Source organism: Callithrix jacchus, chromosome 11, assembly GCF_049354715.1.
Source record: "Callithrix jacchus isolate 240 chromosome 11, calJac240_pri, whole genome shotgun sequence".
Taxonomy (NCBI): Eukaryota; Metazoa; Chordata; class Mammalia; order Primates; family Cebidae; genus Callithrix; species Callithrix jacchus.
Genome location: NC_133512.1, coordinates 98,189,769 through 98,209,005, shown reverse-complemented (window position 1 = coordinate 98,209,005; position 19,237 = coordinate 98,189,769). Strand labels below are relative to the sequence as shown.

The 19,237-nt window shown below is 43.4% G+C and overlaps 1 protein-coding gene across 19 annotated transcripts in view; it reads right to left on the bottom strand.

Moving 5' to 3' along the window:
* Positions 1–247: 247 nt before the first annotated feature.
* Positions 248–19,237, bottom strand: part of LOC103794958 (zinc finger protein 746) — a 47,969-nt gene continuing 28,979 nt past the window's right edge. For 4 of the 19 annotated variants that reach the window (XM_078343523.1, XM_078343526.1, XM_078343530.1 and 1 more), the window contains 5 exons: positions 8,366–8,573; positions 5,787–7,388; positions 4,646–4,823; positions 4,270–4,449; positions 248–1,578 (listed from right to left, as the gene is read on the bottom strand). The gene's annotated coding sequence lies outside the window, so the exon portion shown is untranslated. Of the gene's footprint in view, positions 1,579–2,727; positions 3,500–4,269; positions 4,450–4,645; positions 8,574–19,237 lie in introns of those variants that run through there. The other 15 variants (XM_078343521.1, XM_078343525.1, XM_078343528.1 and 12 more) reach the window with 9 other exon arrangements.

Here is a 19,237-nt window from a genome sequence, read left to right as displayed (position 1 = left end):
TCACAGCTCACTGCAGCCTTGACCTCCCAGTCTCAAGCAATCCTCCTGCCTCAGCCTCCTCAGTAGCTGGGACTACAGGTGCATGCCACCACACCTGGATAATTTTTAATTTTTATTTTTTAGAGACAGGATCTCACTGTGTTGCCCAGGTCAAGATGCGTTTTAAACCAAAAAATACAGATAAAAGTAAACAAACACAAAAATAAAGACTATGCAAACACCAATTATAAGAAAGCGAGAGAGGCTATATTATCAAAGTAGACTTTATAATAATAAATATTTCCAGCGATAAAGATGGATATTTCATAATGATAAAAGAGTTAATTCATTAAGAAGATGTAAGAATCTTAAATGTATATGTACCTAATTACAGAGTTCCAAAATACATAAAGCAAAAACCAAGAGAAGCACAAAGAAAACTGACAAACACAATTTTAACTGGAGATTTTAGTACTCTTTCCTTAGTAATGAGTAGCACAAACAAGCAAAAAAGTCAGTAAGAATATAAACCACACTATTAACCAACTGATCTAAATTGTACTTACGTAAGACAACATCCAAGAACTGCACAATCACAGTATCACTGAAATAATGGGTGTTCTGTTTCTTCTATTCCGCCTAAAAACCTTATTATTATTATTTTTTTATCTTAAATGCACTAGCTCTAGGTTTCGGTGGTTTTAAATAGAAACAAACTACCACACATCTTTGTCTTGTTTCGTTTTTAAGAGAATGCTTCTAACGCTGCACCATTAAATATGATGGTTGCTGGTTGTAGACTTTGGGACTTTTAACTAGTCTTACTGTTTTAACAAAAAGAATTTTAATATGAGGATTTCTTTAATTCTTTCCTTGCCTTTCCCCTTTTCAATAAGAGTGGACCATTGCTGAGGAAGCCAGAAGACCAAGAGAGTAGCCAGTGACAGAGCTCCACGTGGCTGTGAACTGGCTCATCTCCTCCAGCGAGAAAGATAGAATCTGAGTTCAGAAGAATACGCATGCTTAGGTTTGAAGAACTGAACACCAAAACAGCAACAGAGTTCATTTGACTGGTGCTACCTCAAGTAATTTATATTAACTCCATTGTTAGTTATCTTAGCCCATTTTGCTTTGTTTACTTCCCTCCAATAAATATTTATTGCATCCCAACTTTTATGCTCGATGTTGTGTTTGGCACTGTAGAAAAACACAGAGAGATTGCATTTTCCTTTGTGAGCTTCTTTGCATTCTGACTTTGGTCTCCATGATACAGTTATCACAGGCGCTGCCACCATCTCATGGGATCCTTTGGGTGGGTGTTCTTTCTCTACATTTTTGAGATCTGTATAGCCTTTTGATGTCAGCAGTGGCCTTAATGTAGGATGTTGGCCAGGGGCCAGGTTCACTTTGCAGGACCTGTGGTGCTGGGCCTTAGGGCAGAGGTCTGCCCAGCAGAGGAGACATTTCTTGTTCTTGCTGCTCCAGTTGTGCTTCTGGCCCGAGACCCTTTGGGACAGCTGGGGAAACTTCCTGGGCTATACGATGGGGGTCAAATGATTCAAATTATTGGTATGGACTTTCTTGGGTTTAGTCCAGACCCTGCAAAAAACCAAGAATAGTTGAGATGAGAATAAAAAGAGAGGAGATGGACAGAAAAGCCCCCAAATCCATCCACCAGGGTAGGGGTGAGGGTACTAATTGGTATGTGTCTCCGGTACTTAAAAGAGACTGCTCCCAGGGGGCACCTGGATTTGAACCAGGGACCTCTTGATCTGCAAGAGGATGTGGGTACATATTCAAGTCGGTGGACTTTAAGGAGGAGATGAAGGAAGAAAGGAGTGGCCAAGCTCTTGGCGATGATTCTTCAAGCAAGTGCCTTCAAAGCAGCCCTGAGATGGCAAGTTGTGAGCTGAGGGGCCTTTTAGGGGCCCAAGTAGGGAGGGATATATAAGGAAGAAGAGGGCCAAAAGGGCTAATTTGCTGTGAGGCAAAATTTCCAAATCTCTAAAACTGTCTAAGAGTCAATGTAAATTTCAATGCATAGATGTGTGTTGCAACACAGGTGAAAAGGTATTTATTAGATACTCCTAGAAGCTGAGGGGGTATAGCTCAGGGGTAGAGCATTTAACTGCAGATCAAGAGGTCCCTGGTTCAAATCCAGGTGCCCCCTGAGAGGAGTCTCTTTTAAATACCGGAGACACATACCAATCAGTACCTTCAGGTTGCCCCAGGTCCTATGGCAGATTAAGGGGAGGTTGGTAGGAAGGAAGTGGAGAAAGAAGACACGGAAAGGAATCTAGTCATCTATGCGCTGGGCCAATGAAAAGTCCCAAAACCAGGAATGTGGTTCTAGCTATGATCTTGTTATTAAGGTGATGTGTGAACTCAGGCAAGTCCCAAAACCAGGAATGTGGTTCTAGCTATGGTCTTGTTATTAAGGTGATGTGTGAACTCAGGCAGGCCTTTAATGTCAGTCTTCATTTTTTCTCTCAGGCATATAACGTGCAAGTACAGACTAAAATCAAAGTTGCCAAACATGTCTGAGCACCAGAATGCCATCTGGAGATTCTGATTTGTTAGGTCTGAGAAGTTTTATTTTTCTTTCATTCCATCAACCCACATCACAGAAACACTAGATGATCTCCTGGGCTGCAAAATTAAGCAACTACTTATGAAGCATGTACCAATTATTAATGTGCAGTTTGTACCACTTGCTCAAGTCCGGAGACACAACACTCACACAGCAAGTTAAGCAAAGCAACTTTATTCCTCAGACAGGCAAGGGACAACAGAAGCCTGGGATTTCGGGTGAGCTGGTCCCCCAAGGCTCAGGAAGCTGCCCAGGGCAGAAGGGAGTCTCACCTTTGTGTGTCCCACTTCACACTGCAGCTGAGGGACCCTGAACACCCTCTGCTCTCGGTTTTATACCCCAAGGGCAATTTGGATCATTGGGCTAACGTGCTGCAGGACGTCCTGTTCTAGGTGTGAGGGGAACAGAGTCCGGGTTTAGGATAGTTCCTCCTTATCTCAGGACACAGCACTCCCGGCACATTCTCCAGTTATTCTGAGAACTACAACCAAGAAAAGAGAGACGCACTGGGTTGGCCAAGGCCGTCTGAGGACTTGCTCTGCTGGGTCATTTAAAAAGCCTTTCTAGGATAAAGTTAATGGTTTTCCAAGCTGATGTCTTTCCCACTGAGAGGAGAAGCTGTAGGCCTGTGGATTGCCTACAGGTGGAAGGGGGTTGGGGTTTAGGGAAAGAGGAGAGCATGAATGGGTTGTCTGCAGTGGGGCTGTTCCGATGGACTGACCAAGAAGAAACTGAGGTGTTGATGTGGCTGCACAGGCACTTATCAGAAACAGTTCTAACAAGTGAAGGGTGCAACTCAAGGTAGAGCATTTGCCTGCAGGCCAAGAGGGCTCTAGTTAAAATCCATGTGCCTCCCACAGCCCTTCAGTTTTCTACTTATTGAACAAAATCCTTTTCACCTCTGGGGTCTGGAATGGTATTGGAATCTTCCTGCAAGGAGAGAAGAGAGAGTAGACAGCAGAGAGCTTTGCCAGAAAGCCTCTGTAGTTTCTTGTAGGCCCCAGTGAACTTCTCCAGGTGACTCTGTCCCCTCATTAATCCTTATCCTCAGAGCCTTGAAACAGGCCCAACTGTCCTGTAGAACTGAGGTTTATGGTTTTTCTTGAATAAACCTAGAAATTGACCCTCTCCTTCTTGAAACCCAAGGCAAAATTTACATTTGTGTTCTCAGGAAACCTACCAGCAGTCTTCCCAGATAGTAATAAGAAACCGAAATTTACCAGATCCCCACATCTGAAAAGTGAGATGCCAGACCCCTCACCCATCATGACCGTCTAGATGACCACCTGCTACCTCTTGGCCAACTCCTCTTCCTTGCCCCTCCCTAATCCCTGTTTCCCCATACGAGGCTCCACACTATGCCCTGGGGCTACTTCCCTGCCCCTGTGTTCACGTGAGGACCCCTGTACCTGCTTCATATGGGAAACACCAGATGTACATGTTGGGGGGCATCTGTTTCCCACCCGAGCAGAGCCTCCCAGTGCCCACTGGGGCAAGTGAGCTGCAACGTCTTCCCAGGGAGGTGAACAAGGTGAAATGCTCAACGCTGACTGCTGGAATCTGGGAGAAAGACTGGCAGAGGCAGTGGTTTCCCCTGTGTCTGAGTCAGTGCTCAATTATTCCTTGTGGCAGCATCCCATGGGTGACCAGCTGTTGCTCGAGAACATTCTTATTTCAAGTCAATAAAACCACATCCTTACCAAAAGAGAGACATCTGTTCAATTCACTTCTGCAAGCGATATCGGACCTCCACATGCAGGTTTACTGCCTCATTTTGTACCACTTGAAATTCTGATTTGGGACGCAGGACCTCTCTTGCCCAGCATGCTCTGCTGGGCTCACTCCATCTAGTCTCTCCATAGACTCAAAAGCAACAACAGCTAAAAGCAAAGAGTGAAAACAAACAAAAAAATTATAACACTATTTTAGAAAAGAAAAAACAAAAGCAAAGATCTGAACCCAATTCTGCTTAATGTTTTCTCCCCAAACAAGAGTAAAATAGTCCATAACAACATAATTGTAGCTGCAATCTGCTTACTCCCATAACATATTAGCCTAAGAAACAAACACTGCTACCTTCTAAGGGGCCAGTCCATTTCTTTGCAAGTTTTGATGCGAGGAAGGAAGTTGGAGCCTCATGTAGGAAGCGTGGCCTTGCTCTTGCAGAGCTACAGGCAGGAGCCATGCAGGAGGGAGGAGCCTCAGCACCGGCCGGCATCAAGAGTGGGCCCTGCAGTGCGTGGGGACAGGGAGCCTGGGGAGTGGAGCAGCAAGGGTGGGGCAGGGACAAGCAGGGGAACAGGAGGCCACAGAAGATGGGTCAATGCAATGCAGCTCAGAGCTACCCTCTGTCCTTTTTGGCTCTCCAGGCTTCTTTTTCCCCTATGTCCTCTGCATCCAGGTCTCTCATTGGCTGGCTCTGCACTAGCACTCTGGCTCTGCACCCTCGTCTCCTCCCCACTTGACCCCTGGACCACCGGTTCTCTAGGTCCCCTCTAGGAAGGAGAGCCCCATTAGACTAACACTTCCAGCCCCCATAAGTAGCTCAGGAGAGGGATGGGCCTGCAGGGCTGGACAGCCCTGAGTCTACCTGACTTTCTGGAGCAGACCTTGGGCCAGGCAGAGGCTGTGTCTGCTCTACGCCAGGGTCTATGACTTGGCCTGGTGGGAAAACAGTGCATCATCCCCAAGATGACTGCCTTTCTCCTTTAGAGGAGCACTGGGTAATTTAATTAACTCTTATTTTTTTGAGGGCCCAAGACATAGAAAAGCTTCTTTTTGAGGTAACTTCTGGAAGCTACATTCATCTGGACTTTACAACGGGAGATGAGATTTAAAGATGGTGAGGGATAAGGGCCCATGTGGGTAGGGCCAAGAGGGAGAAATGGGAGCTTGGGATGAGGCACTTGCCAAGGCTAAAGTGGGCTTCATTAAGGCTCCACAATGCATACAGGTGACCCTTGTGCAATGAGGGAATTAGGGGTGTTGACACCCCTCCCCCCTGCCAACTTGCAGTCAAAAATCCAGATATAACTTTTGACTCCCCCGAAACATAACTACTAATAGCCTACTGATAACTGGAAGCCTTCCTGATAAACAGTCAATGGACACATGGTTTGTATGTGCTATGTGTTATACACTGCGGTCCTACGATAAAGAAAGCTAGAGAAAAGAAGATGTTATTCAGAGAATCATAAGGAAGGGAAAATGTATTTACTATAGAAGAGGAGGTGGATCATCATAGAGGTCCTATTCTTTGTCATCTTCACGGAGGAGGCCGAAGAAGAAGAGGAAGAGGCGGGGCTGGACTTGCTGTCTTGGGGCAGCAAAGGCAGAAGACCATCTCTGTGTTAAGGGGACCCACAGTTCAAACCTGTGATATTCAAAGTTAACCGTAGTTTTATTTACAGACTTTCCAGATTCAGAATGAGGCTTCTTGGGTCAAAGAACTGAGAAGTGCAGAACTGTCTTTGCTGATTAAATGCAAGCCCAGACGAAGGGTGCTTAGACTGGAAGCAAGGCCTTTTGGTCTGCACTCAGCTACTGTACCCTAGCACTGGCATGGGCTGGCCAAGCAGTATCTCTGACTCTGGGAGCTGAGCCCCATGCTCTTCTTGCCTGCGGCTCTTTCTTCACACCTAGAGTGGCTTCGGCTTACTAGCAGGTGTGCTCCCCTGCTAAGAGGCCAAGCCTTGCTTCCCTTTCAGTCCCGTCTTCCGACCATTTCAGCCAGCCCTCCTCAGCCTGAAGTCTTCAGCTCCTTGGAGGGCAGGTGGATAGAGAGGCTAGAACCACTTCGTCAGATCTCACTTGGGCTCTTCTGGTAGCTACGGAGCTACTGTAACTTGAAAATCAGCTCACCTTCTGAGAATCTGATGTCTGTAGAAGGTACCTTCTCCAACAGACAGTTTGTACATGTGTTGCTGACGGGGACTTAGGAAGTCCTTCTAACATATCTGAAGGGGAAGGGTCCAGTGACTTGCTGTTTGTTCCTCCCAGCAGGACCTGAATAATCCCTGGAGAGGGGCTCTGCTGCTGGGCAGGCAGAGGTAGGGTGCTCTGGCCTAGAGCAGCAAATACCCCAGGGGCTGCACAGCCACCTCCACCCTAACGCCGGCCTTGCTGGAGTCCCCCTGCCTGTCCTAATGTGGGAAGGGAGCCCTGATTAGGGAGTGTGAATAGTTCTATAATGGGAAGATCCAGAGTCGTGAAATAATGTTCATTTTTTGAAACTGTGGCTTTGGGTGAAATTGAAACATTGCAGAAAGGTGAGACCTAAACATGGTGCTTATGATGAGACTCTGCCTGGGGGGCATCTGAGCAGCCAGCCAGCTCCCACCCTGATGATATTGCCACTGGGTTAGAAGGCATGGAGTGTCTCAGGGTCATCATAGGCAGGGGTGTGCAGTGAGAATAAAACAGGAGTCATGGGCTTTTCGTGGGGATCCAGAAATATTCAGACAACTGAGGCCTTTGAAGCTGGGACTGTGACTTCTGACATCACTAATGAAGCTTTAGGACTCAGGCCTAGACTGCCCCTTCTCTAACAGGACCTCACTGACAGCCAACCTGATCGTCGGCTTTCCTGCTCTACTAACACCTGTACCACATCACTCGGAGTTTCTGATCACTCATCATTCGACATACTCATATCTTTTATGGCCATTCTTTGCATGTCTTTTCAGCTTCCCCCTCTGCTGTCAGCTCCTTTTCCCTTTCTTGGCATCTGTTATGTTAAACATCTTGAAAAGAGAGAATCTGACTGGTCATTATCCCTGCACAGACAGAACTGCAGGTCATTGGTTCACTTGTATATTAGCTGGGAAGAGAGGAAAACATCAAAGAAACGAATCAGTATCCTGAGAGAGATATGAGAAAGTATTCCATCTGTTAAACAAGACACATAAAAAGGGTCACTTAGAGAACAGATAATGTTTGAAATTAAGAAAAAAGGATAGAGGATATAAAAAATTAAATAGAGAGTTTGAAAAATAAAGGTGAGGCAGTTTCCCAGAAAGTAAAATAAAACAAAAAGACAAAGGAAAAGATAATAAGAGAGATAAAAATAATAAAGTCAGAGGTTAAAACCAAGATGTGTGAAAAACAACTAGTAGGCTTGGTGTAGTGGTTCATGTGTATAATCCCAGCTCTTTGGGAAGCCCAGGTAGGAGGATCACTTGAGGCCAGGAGTTCAAGACCAGCCTGGACAGTTAAGACCCCTGTTTCTACAAAGAAAAAAAATTAGTTCGTCATAATGGGGTATGTCTGTAAGCCTAGCCATTCAGGAGGCTAAGATGGGAGGATCACTTGAGGCCAGGAGTTCAACGTTATGGTGAGCAACACCCTGTCTCAAAACAAACAAACAAACAAACAAACAAACACACACTAATAAAAGTCCCAAAAAGAGAACATGATGGACAGGAGATTATACAGGAAGATTACGCATAAGGAAAGGACTTGGCTATCCATTAGAAAAGATTCTCCAAATGCCCAGCACAATGAATAAAAAATTATCTTCATCATAGTATAATTAGAGAATATCAGGACAAAAGGGAAGATCGTCAAAGCTTAAAAACTGAAAGAAACAGGTGACAGACAAAAGATAGAGGATCACAACTGCACCTGACTTTTCAACAGCAATATTAGACACTAGAAGACAACAGGAAAAATCCTCACAATATGAAGGATTGTAAGTTAAACTAGAAATCTATGTACCCAGACTGCTAATCAGGTGTGTAAATAGAATTATGGACATTCTGAGGCATGTAAAGTCTTTAAAAATGCACCTCTACTCACCAGTCCCAGAAAGCAACTGGAAGACATCCTCTGCCAAAATGAGGAAGTAAATTAATAAGCATTCGAGACTTGGAATCAGGAAGAAGAGACTCACAGGCAGGAGACAGAGATGGGAAGAATGTCCCGGTGAGGCTGGAGGAAGTCCCAGGGCACGGGCTGTGCAGAAGGCTCTCCAGCAGAGCAAACACAGCAGGAAGCTGCAGAGTTACTGGAAAACAAGAAGTGGAGATGTTAATGATCTAACAGCTTTTACAATGTGGTAAGCTGTTTTGACAGGCATTTCATGGAGCAATGAAAGGTTGTGGGAAATCACAGATGTTCTAAGAAAACTGGGCAGTTGAAAATGTGAGACTATCACTAACTTGAGGAAAAACAAAAAGTTCTATCAAAACTCTCTGTTCAGCTTAGGGTTATATAGATTGGCCATAAAAACTATTGACCCCATAATAATTAAAACATGGAAGATAAAATTGAACAGAGGGTAAATATATAGTATTTTATCTAAAAAGTTGAGATACACAGTAAACAAATTAGAAAACAGAAGGGAAGAAGGCAAGAGTTTTAATCCTCATCTACAAAAATGTCAGCTAATGATATCTAAATTTGATAAATTATACATAGTATATTATGACATATTTATATTACTTAAAATTATAGAGGCAAACAGACTAGAAGAAACAGCCAAAGGGTGGAGAGTGGCTGCCTCTGGGTGGCAAGAGGGAAATACAAAGGATTGAGGTTTCTTTTATTATAAGCTTTAAAAGTAGTATTTGGCTTTCAAAAACAGTTGCACAAGATACTTAGATTAAAAAATATATATATATGTAAGGTTAAAAACAGTCATGCACTGGAGATGGAGGTGTGGTTCAGGGTAGAGCTTTCCACACTAGCAGCAGAGTTTTCTGGCCAAAACCTGAAGGTGCTGTGTGGTCCTAATGCTATGCTGTCTCCATGATGCTTCCCAGGACAACTCAAATAAAGGCCCAAGAACGTCCTTAACTGTTTCATGAACTGGATTTAATGCAAACATCCCCGACTGAGAGATAACTTCAGATGTCAGTATTGCATGTGTCTCAATTTGTGTCACCAAACTGCTATTTTATAGTGTAAACAAGAAGACATCAGACATGTAGACCTAAACACTGTTTGGCAGTAAATGGAAACGCTGATCCCAGCTGCTGCTGTCACCACAGACTGAGGGAAAGGGGGAGACATACAGGCATGTGAGCAGAGGCTAGGGTTTGGGAATTGGGGATGGACTTTTCTGGGGTGAGTCTGTGTTAGAATCAGTTGCTGGTCTTACTCTCTAGAAATAAGTAGGAACTTCCAATGTGCTGCAGGACTGCCGGGTGTGACTACCAACATGAAAGGTGCTTATTAGACACCTACAACAAGTACGGGGTATAGCTCAGGGGTAGAGCATTTGACTGCAGATCAATAGGTCCCCAGTTCAAATCTGGGTGCCCTCTACTGCACCTTTTCTATTCATACAAGCTGTTATGTTCTTCACAGAAGCTGTTGGTCATATTCCAGTTTCTTTTCATCCATTCCACCTATGATTTTCCCTGGAACTGGAAGCTACAGGTCAGGCCAACCCAGCTGCAACCTGGCTGGATAACTTCTTCCCCTCTCTTCCTGCACCAGTTCCATAGGTATCCCTCATATTTTTGGTATCTAGCTCCCTCTCCCGCATCTATGTAATTTCTCCAACTCTACTGGATTCTCAAATAGAAGGTGGAGGCTGTGATGCAGAATGCTTCTGGGGTTTTCCAGGGCGGACCAGGTCTGTACTATAGCAGACACCCAGAAACAGACAGCGAATGGTACCCCAAGTTATCATCTCCCTGCTCCGTTCCCACAGCAGCAGTTTGTGCACTGGAGTGGTGGCCAGACCAAGGGAGAAACATCACAGCACCCAGCACTTCCACGTAGGGCAGGTATTTTCCCCTGGAGAATCAGTTTCTCCCACACCAGAGCTCATTCACACCCTTGCTTCAACCCTGTAGGCCAAAAGCCTGGCTCAGCTACTCCAACAAAAGAGACAGAGGTTCTGCAGTGTTCTTTTTTTGAGATGGAGTATTGCTGTCGCCCAGGCTGGAGCTCAGCAGTGCGATCTCAACTCACTGCAACCTCCGCCTCCTGCCTTCAAATGGTTCTCCTGCCTCAGCCTCCTGAGTAGCTTGGATCATAACTGTGTACCACTATACCCGGCAATTTTTTGTATTTTTAGTAGAGACGGTGTTTCATCATGTTGGCCAGGTTGGTTTTGAACTCCTGACCTCAGGTGATTTGCCCGCCTTGGTCTCCAAAGTGCTGGGATTACAGGCATGAACCACGATGACCATCTGAATTCTGACTGTTCTGTGGGCCACAGGGAGTCCTGTGCCCTAAAATGAAGCAACCAGTCAGGCCATTTGTTTCAGGAGATCATTTAGGAGACATTACAGAGAATGGTTTGGAGTTTGCCAAAAGACAAGGACAGGAACTGGTGTTATTTTCTGAACCCCCAGTAGGCTATGTTCTAATAGCCTACTAGGCAGTTTATCATGTTATCGGATTTGTCCTAAGAAACTTATCCCTGTTTAAGAAGGAGAAACTGAAGTATATAGAGTTAAATACCTTGCCCAGTGACACAGAGTAAGAAAAGGAATGCAGAGGAGAAAAAGGAAATGCAGAGAAACTTTCAAGATAAAATATATAGGACTTGGTGACTCATTAGATCTAAGGGATGAGGAAAATATGAGAAAGAAGAATTGGGAAATAAACATTCCTTTTTTCCAGAGAGAAATATGGCAGTAGCTTCAGTGGAAAGTGGCCAATACAACCTAACTTAGGGTAGAGACTGGGCATGCTTTGGGTGGGGGAAGGAACAAGACTGAGAAATAATTCAATCGATTCAGTTATAGGGACAAGAGTACAGATGGGGCTGGGCGCGGTGGCTCACGCCTGTAATCCCAGCACTTTGGGAGGCCGAGGCGGGTGGATCACGAGGTCAAGAGATCGAGACCATCCTGGTCAACATGGTGAAACCCTGTCTCTACTCAAAATACAAAAAATTAGCTGGGCACGGTGGTGCGTGCCTGTAATCCCAGCTACTCGGGAGGCTGAGTCCGGAGAATTGCCTGAACCCACGAGGCGGAGGTTGCGGTAAGCCGAGATCACACCATTGCACTCCAGCCTGGGTAACAAGAGCGAAACTCCGTCTCAAAAAAAAAAAAAAAAGAGTACAGATGGGGTGGTTTGCTTTGGAAGAAAAGAGGAGAATGTTTTCCCTGAGGCAGAAGGGAAGGGGCTGATAACAGCTGAAGAGAGATGTCTCTGTGGTAGGGTGGGAAGCCGAGGAGCTGAGGTCTGGCTGCTTCGATCCTCTCCGTAAAGCAGAGGTAACGCATCACAAGGACAGAGTGTGGGGAGACAGCAGGCTGCTGCTGGACCTGCAGTCTGAGCAGAGGGACCTGGACAGTGCAAAGAGGAGGGTGTCGTTCTGTTGGAGCCGGGATCCAGCGCTGCTCCTCTCTGGAGTCCACCTCTCAATGGGCACTGAGAAGACTGATGTCCCCAGACACACTTGTCCCTGCCTAGGTGGCCACAGGGAAAGTGCCAAAGATTTTAGTCTCCAGCTCTTCATGTTTTAATTCTATGCAGATCCTGGCTCAAGGTGTCTAGCTCACTCTCAGGAGTAGACCAGGTTACTGGTTTCCTTGTGTACAGCCCAGTTCTACCTCCCGTCAGCCACACATTACCACGTTTTGGGTGATCCCCTCAGTGGAGGAATCTATTTGCTCAGGGGATACTGGCAGATTTTTACCAGTTCATCCCAGGCTTGGCTGCAGTGGACTCTCACCTCTAACTGTGAGGATCTCTGTATATAGTCTCCAAAAGAAGACAGTGAAGGAAATAAACAGAAACTAGAACTTGCCAGACAAAGAAGATAGGAAATTTAATCAAGAGTGTACCAGCATAAACATGGAATGTAAAGCATTCAATTCCCCATTTAAAACACAAAATATTTCACTGGATTTATAAAAAAAAGCCTGTATCTTGCTCATGAGAGAGGCTATAGAAATGTTAAAAATAAAAGAACAGAAAAAGGTATCTGTACCTATGACAACTATATATGATGTAGCTATATTAATACCAGACAAAATAGTTTTTGACATCTGAAGCATTACCAGGGACAAAGAGAGTCATTTTGTATTGATAGTACAAATTCACCAAAAACATATAGTAATTCTAAATTTGGTATACCTAATAACCTAGCCTCAAAACATAATAAGCGGAAATTAACAAAACTGAAAAAGAGAAATGGACAAACCTCCGCCAGATCTTTCATGTGAGAGATCTTAAAAACCCTGTGAATTTGTAAACAAGCACACACAGTATCAAAAGGACACAGATTTGGACAACATGACTAACAAACCTGACCTGACCAACATGTAAAGAATCTTGCATTTAACTGCAGAACATGCATTTTTCCCAAGCACATGTGAACACACACAAAGATGAATTGTACACTAAATCACAAAGCCAGTCTTACCAAATTCCGAAGTACTGAAATCATCAAGAGCATGTCTGCTGACTAAAATTAAGCTAGAAATTAATAACATCAAATAACTAGCAAATCCAACAAATATAAGAAAACCTTCATGTTTAGAAACTAAAAATTCTACTTCTAAATAACCCATGGGTCAAAGAATAAATTGTAATAGAAATTAGAAAATATTTTGAACTAAATAATAATAGTAGGTACTGAACTTTATCAGCTGCAGCTCTAGCATACTTGGAGGGCAACTTATGGCCTACCTCAATAATAGTATCTTATGCAAAGATAGTGTTATTTTTAAAAAAAGGTTAAAATGAAATACTAAGCATCTCTCCCAAAAGGCATAGTAAAATAATAGTAAAATAAACCCAAGGAAAAAACAAAGGAGAAAGTAATAAATTAATTAATCAAAGCACAAATTAAGTAGAAAACAAATAAGAGAAAGGGTCAATAAAGCTAAAACTGTTCTTTGAAACAAACAATAAAAGTAGTAACGCAGACAACACTGACAAAGTGACACTGATACCCAGTATCAGGAGAGAAAAGGGTACGTTATTATAGTGTCCCCCAAATTAAAAAGATTATAGGATGATATTATGAGCAACTTTATGCCAACAAAATATTTGCATTATGTGGAAAAATTTCTAGAAAAATAAAACTTACATGAGAGAAATTCTTTGTCTACTTGATGGTCTTGGGTCTCTCTCCCTCCTTATTAATCCACTTTAGTTAGTTTAGTATAACTAAGCTGGTTTGAAGAAAAAAAATACAATTTTTTAGCTGATACAGGTGCCATATGCCAGCCTCATAAGCCATGGGTGGCAATGCTCCACATTCTCCTGTCTACCAGCAAGGCTGATTCTTTTGCCAAGAAGCTTCTACTGTTAAGTGCTCCCTCCAAACATCCCTGTAAATATAGATGTGGCACAGAGACAGAATGCCTCTTCTGGAGTACTTGCTACAGTGTGTCTAACTGTGTCCTGCTCAATAACACGTCTCCTTGAAACAGAGATGCACTGTGTGTAACTTTTCCCAAATAAATCTTATTTTATGCTTATACTAGTGGTATTTGTCCTCAATATCTGGCTTAATTTTTATCAAAATTGACACAAGAAGAAACAGAAATTATGACTAATCATAGAACTATTAACTTGAATTCATGATGAAACATTTTGCCATTAAAAAAATAACAAAAAACTTCCAGGCACAGATAGTTTCAATGCCTGTTATACCAAACACTTCAGAAAGAAATAATCTAAGTCTTACACGGACACTTCTGGAGAACAGAAACCTAAAAACAGCAGTACCTTTCCCAACTCATTTTATGAGGCTAGTTAAACTTGTTATAAAAAAATAACAAAGACAGCTGGGCATGGTGGCTCGTGCCTGTAATCCCAGCACTTTGGGAGGCTGAGGTGGGCAGATCATGAGGTCAGGAGATCGAAACCATCCTAGCCACGGTGAAGCCCCATCTCTACTAAAATACAAAAAATTAGCCAGGCATGGTGGTGCACACCTGTAGTCCCAGCTACTCAGGAGGCTGAGGCAGGGGAATTGCTTGCACCCAGGAGGCAAAGGTTGCAGTGATCTGCAATTGTGCCACTGCATGTCAGTCTGGTGACAGAATAAGACTGTCTCAATAAAATAAAATAAAAATAGAAATAACAAAGACAATATAAGAAAACAGGACAACCTCACATATTAACATGGAATCCACTTTAAAAACATAAGCAAAAGTATTAATAAATCAAATTCAGTATTACATAAAGAATAACACATAATAACCAAATTAAGATCATTTGAGAATGTAAGGTTGGCTTAACATTAGAAAAACCTATCAGTGTAATTCATCACACTACAGGATATAGTAAATCCTGTTGGTGCTCCACTGATATTCCTTCAGAACTTACATTTTTGTGCATGCAGGCCCCAATTTCCACCGTCAGCACCTATAACTTTATGTCTGAGGGCATTCTCAGGCTGCCCAAACATATGACAGGCTAAGAGGACCAAGAATCTCCACCCAACCTTCAAAAGCAACCCTCAGCCTATGACTGATGGGAGTAGATGGATAAACACACCAGTTGCCTTGTTCTTTTGGAGAGGATAACCCTAAAGCATGCGGTACATTCTTACAAAGTCCCTAGTAGTATTAAGTTCCAGTTGCCTATGATGGCAACTTGTCCCAATATTCCACTGTGAAAGTTGTCAGAATGAAAATGGAGTCACTTGTGTTACAACCCAACAAATGGAGCCAGGGAAAACCATGAAGGTAGGGTTCTTATATATGAATTCCTGATGACAAGAACTATCACAAGACTCTGTAAAACCCACAACTTTGCCCAGAGGCTGTTGCAACCTTACACACTTACAAAAAATACTTCTGCAAGGACATACACACAGCAAAAGCCCAACAAGCTTTGGACTGTTGCCACCCTTGTTACTGATTGCTGTAACCAAGAATTGTTTCTCCAAAACAATTTATGTAATCCTTCTCATTTTGCCTTTAAAAACTTTCCCTTACCACAACCTCCTCAAACACACAGTTTACTGTGACACCTGTATTCCCATCGCCAAACGTCATTCCCTAAATAAGTATCATTTCCTTTCAGAGAACTTCTGTCTGTTATGTAGGCTGGCATCAACTTTTATTAACTTCTTTCCTTTCTCTGACTTACCACTCCCTACTGGTGTTGCTTGAACTTATCTCCCATATAAACTACTTGCTCTTAAATCCTAGTTTCAGGGTCTACTTCTAAAGAAATCCAAACTAAGACAAGAGACTAAGGGAGAAAAATTATAACATCAAAATGGCTAAAGTTGAAAATAGAAACACCCTCTTCCTCAATAGTTATATTCCTAGATAACAGACATCAGAGAGTGTATGTGTACATGCAAGAATTTTCACAGCAACATTTCTTTTAATAGTCCCAAACTGGAAACAACTCAAGTGTCCATGAACAGTACGATAGGTACATAAATCATGGTCTAGTCATATAATGGAATCCTAAACAGAGTTTTAAAAGAATAAAGAGGCGGGGCATGGTGGCTCACGCCTGTAATCCCAGCACTTTGGGAGGCCAAGACGGGTGGATCACGAGGTCAAGAGTTCAAGACCAGCCTGGCCAAGATGGTGAAACCCCATCTCTACTAAAAATACAAAAATTAGCTGGGCGTAGTGGTGCATAACTGTAGTCCCAGCTTGGTGGAAGAAGTGGGGTGCTGAGGCAGAGAACTGCCTGAATCCGGGAGGTGGAGTTTGCAGTGAGTGGAGATCCCACCACTGCACTCCAGACTGGCAACAGAGTGAAAAAGAAGAACAAAGAACCACTACAGTGGCAAAACACAGATAAATCTTAATTGTGGGTGAAGGAAGGCAGATTCAAAGGGGTAAGTACAATTCCATGTATATAAAATCAACAACAAGTAAAACTAGTCCATAGTGATAGAATAGTGTTACCTTTTGGGGAGAGAGGGCAATTGGGAAGGGGAAATTTCCTATATCTTGATTCAGGAGGTAGGTACATACGTGTGCATGTGTACAAATTAATTGAGCAGTACATTGAAGATTTCTGAAATATAACTCTGAGTTGTATTTTAATAAAAAGGAAGGCATTGATAGTTTTCATTTCTGGAATGTCTTAGTTGATTTATTTGGAAAGTACATTTGGTGATTTTTCATAGCCTTTTGCTCCTCAATTCAGTTTCCATTTCTCTTTTATTTAAGAACATTTTTGTCTTGCATTCAGTTTTCAATTGAAAGCTTTCAACATCCCACCATTAAATAATATTTCTTTTTATGTTTTAGGTAGACACCTCGTAGCATATTAAGGAGGTAGAATATTTGTCCTAGTTTCCCAAGAATTTTTAAAAATCCTGAAGGTGTGTTGAAATTGATTGGATGCTTTTCTTCATCTATTTTGATGTTATAATTTTTAGCCAGTAATGTCAGATGGTTTTCTAAAGTGGTTATAGCAAACAACACTGCCACTGGCAGGGGATGAGAGTTACTAAGACTCCACATACCATCACTGGGTTCCGTCAGTCCCTTTCATTTTAACCATCCTAGCAACAATTCTAGCAATAGTCCACTGTGGTTTAATTTACATCTTTCTAGACTCATGAGGTTTGGGCATCTTTTCACAGGCTTATTGGTCGCTTGGATGTCCAAATGTATAAAGTAACTGCTCGAGTCTCTTTCTCATTTTTCTACTAAGTTGTCTATTTTTTAATTGCCTTGTTCAATTCTTTATGTATTTTGGGTAAAAACCCTGCATCGGTTATGTGCAATAGATACCATGTCCTGCCGTGTGGGTTTTTATTCTGTTACTTGTGTTTATCAGCCAATTCATGAATGTTGGCTGATTTCCCTGCAAACTTTTTGTCTGTTCAGCAAACACTATACAGAATTTATTATGTGCCAGTCCTGTGTTAAGCACTTTACATGGATTAACTCATTCAATCTACAAACAATCCATCAAGTATACACTCTTAATACCCCCATTTCACAGGTGAAACAGTTGAAGAAAGGGAGGGGCAGTAACCTGCCCAAGGCCTTCTAGCAGAGGCAGGCCTCGAACCCAGACTGTCTGGCTTCACAATCCACACCATTAGTATCCATGCAGCACTACTTCTCCCAGGCTTCTAACTGTCCAAACTCTATCGATGGGAATTCTTTGAAGCTTGGTTCCTGATGCAGTCTGGGGAGGAGTTTCACTTGGCCAGGAGCCTATGGCACTACACTCCCAACTCCAACTTGAAATAAGTTGCCTGCGGTTTTTCAGATCCAATAAAGACATCAATTCAGGGTCCACTAAACCCCAGTCAGTCAGTCCGCAGCTAGGGATTCTCGGGACTTTCTTTTTCCTGTCTTTCCTTCACTCCTTCCTTAAGAGCTCAACCCTTTTTGTATCCTGTCTTTGTGCAAGGCAGTCTCAATCGTGATTCCTCACCATGTGTGGGGCCTAAGACTTCTTCCTAGAAATGCCTATTTATCATTGTACTACTGACATCTGGGCCACCAGAATCCAGAGATGTCCCAGACTTCCTGGACTCAGGCTGCTGCCCAGCCCTGCCAGCAGGGCATTCTGTGCTCTTGCAGGCTCATCAATCCTTTGCATTTTCCTTGGCAGTCCACCCTACTGCCAAAAAGGAAAGCCACAGGATTTTGACGTTATCATAGAAATCACTGTGGAAGCCAGTGTTCCCCCAGGCTCTTGAGCCAGGAGCTGCTAGCTGACTTCTAAGAAGGTTGCCAAAAATACAAGGCAAAGCCCTGTGGGTAAAGGAGAAAATTCCAGTAGGAGGGAAAGCCAGTTCGCAGAAGGGACAGTTTCCCAGCTCCTGTGACGAGAGCAGAGGTGGGGCCTTGGTACACCTGAGGAAGTGAAAAGGAGCTAACCCAATTGTTACTCCAAGTGTTCCTTCTAGATGGGACAGGGCTCTGTCTGCCATCAGAAAAGGTCACGTGGGAGGCTGGACACAGTGGCTCATGCCTGTCATCCCAGCACTTTGGGAGGCCAAGGCAGGAGGATCGCTTGAGGCTAGGAGTTTGAGATCAGCCTGGGAAACAGAGTGAGACTCCATCTCTACAAAAAAATAAAAACATATTAGCTGGGTATGGTGGCACACACCTGTGGTCCCAGCTACTTGGGAGGCTGAAGTGAGCTCTAATTGTTTCACTGTACTCCAGCCTGGAGGACAGGAAAATACCCTGTCACTTTAAAAAAAAAACCAAGTCAAGTGGGGTTGTTCTCTAGCAACACATTTTGGTCCTCGAAACTATATTAATGTTGGCCCTTTTAAGGCTTTAGGGGATTCTGAAATCACTCAGCTACTGACTTCTCACTATTTCTTGGAGTTGCTCCTTCTCTATCATTCTCCATTAACATTAATGGAAAAAGTGAAGTTGGAATAATCATCTTCTGTCCTAGATTGTATTTGTGTTGGAAAACTGGGAGAGGAGAGGCCCAATTCTGTCATTAAATATGTTAGAACAGACACCTCAGTCACACGGAGTTTCCCTTCTATGTGCCCACCATAACAGGCGCTGGAGGTTGACACTGAAGGCCATTCTAGCAGTGGCAGTGCTTTTCCAGGCTGCTGCCCCCAACCAAGGACTCAAGGCAGGGAAGACACAGGCTCCCAGGTATTTGAGGAGGGGACTGCCTCTTGCTATGCACAAAGTCAAAGAGTTTTCAGTGAGGTAGGCCTGGCAGCTCCTAGGAGCTTCCATTGTGAAGTGGCAGGTCACAGGTTACTGGTCAACCAAGGACTCAAGGCAGGGAAGACACAGGCTCCCGGGTATTTGAGGAGGGGACTGCCTCTTG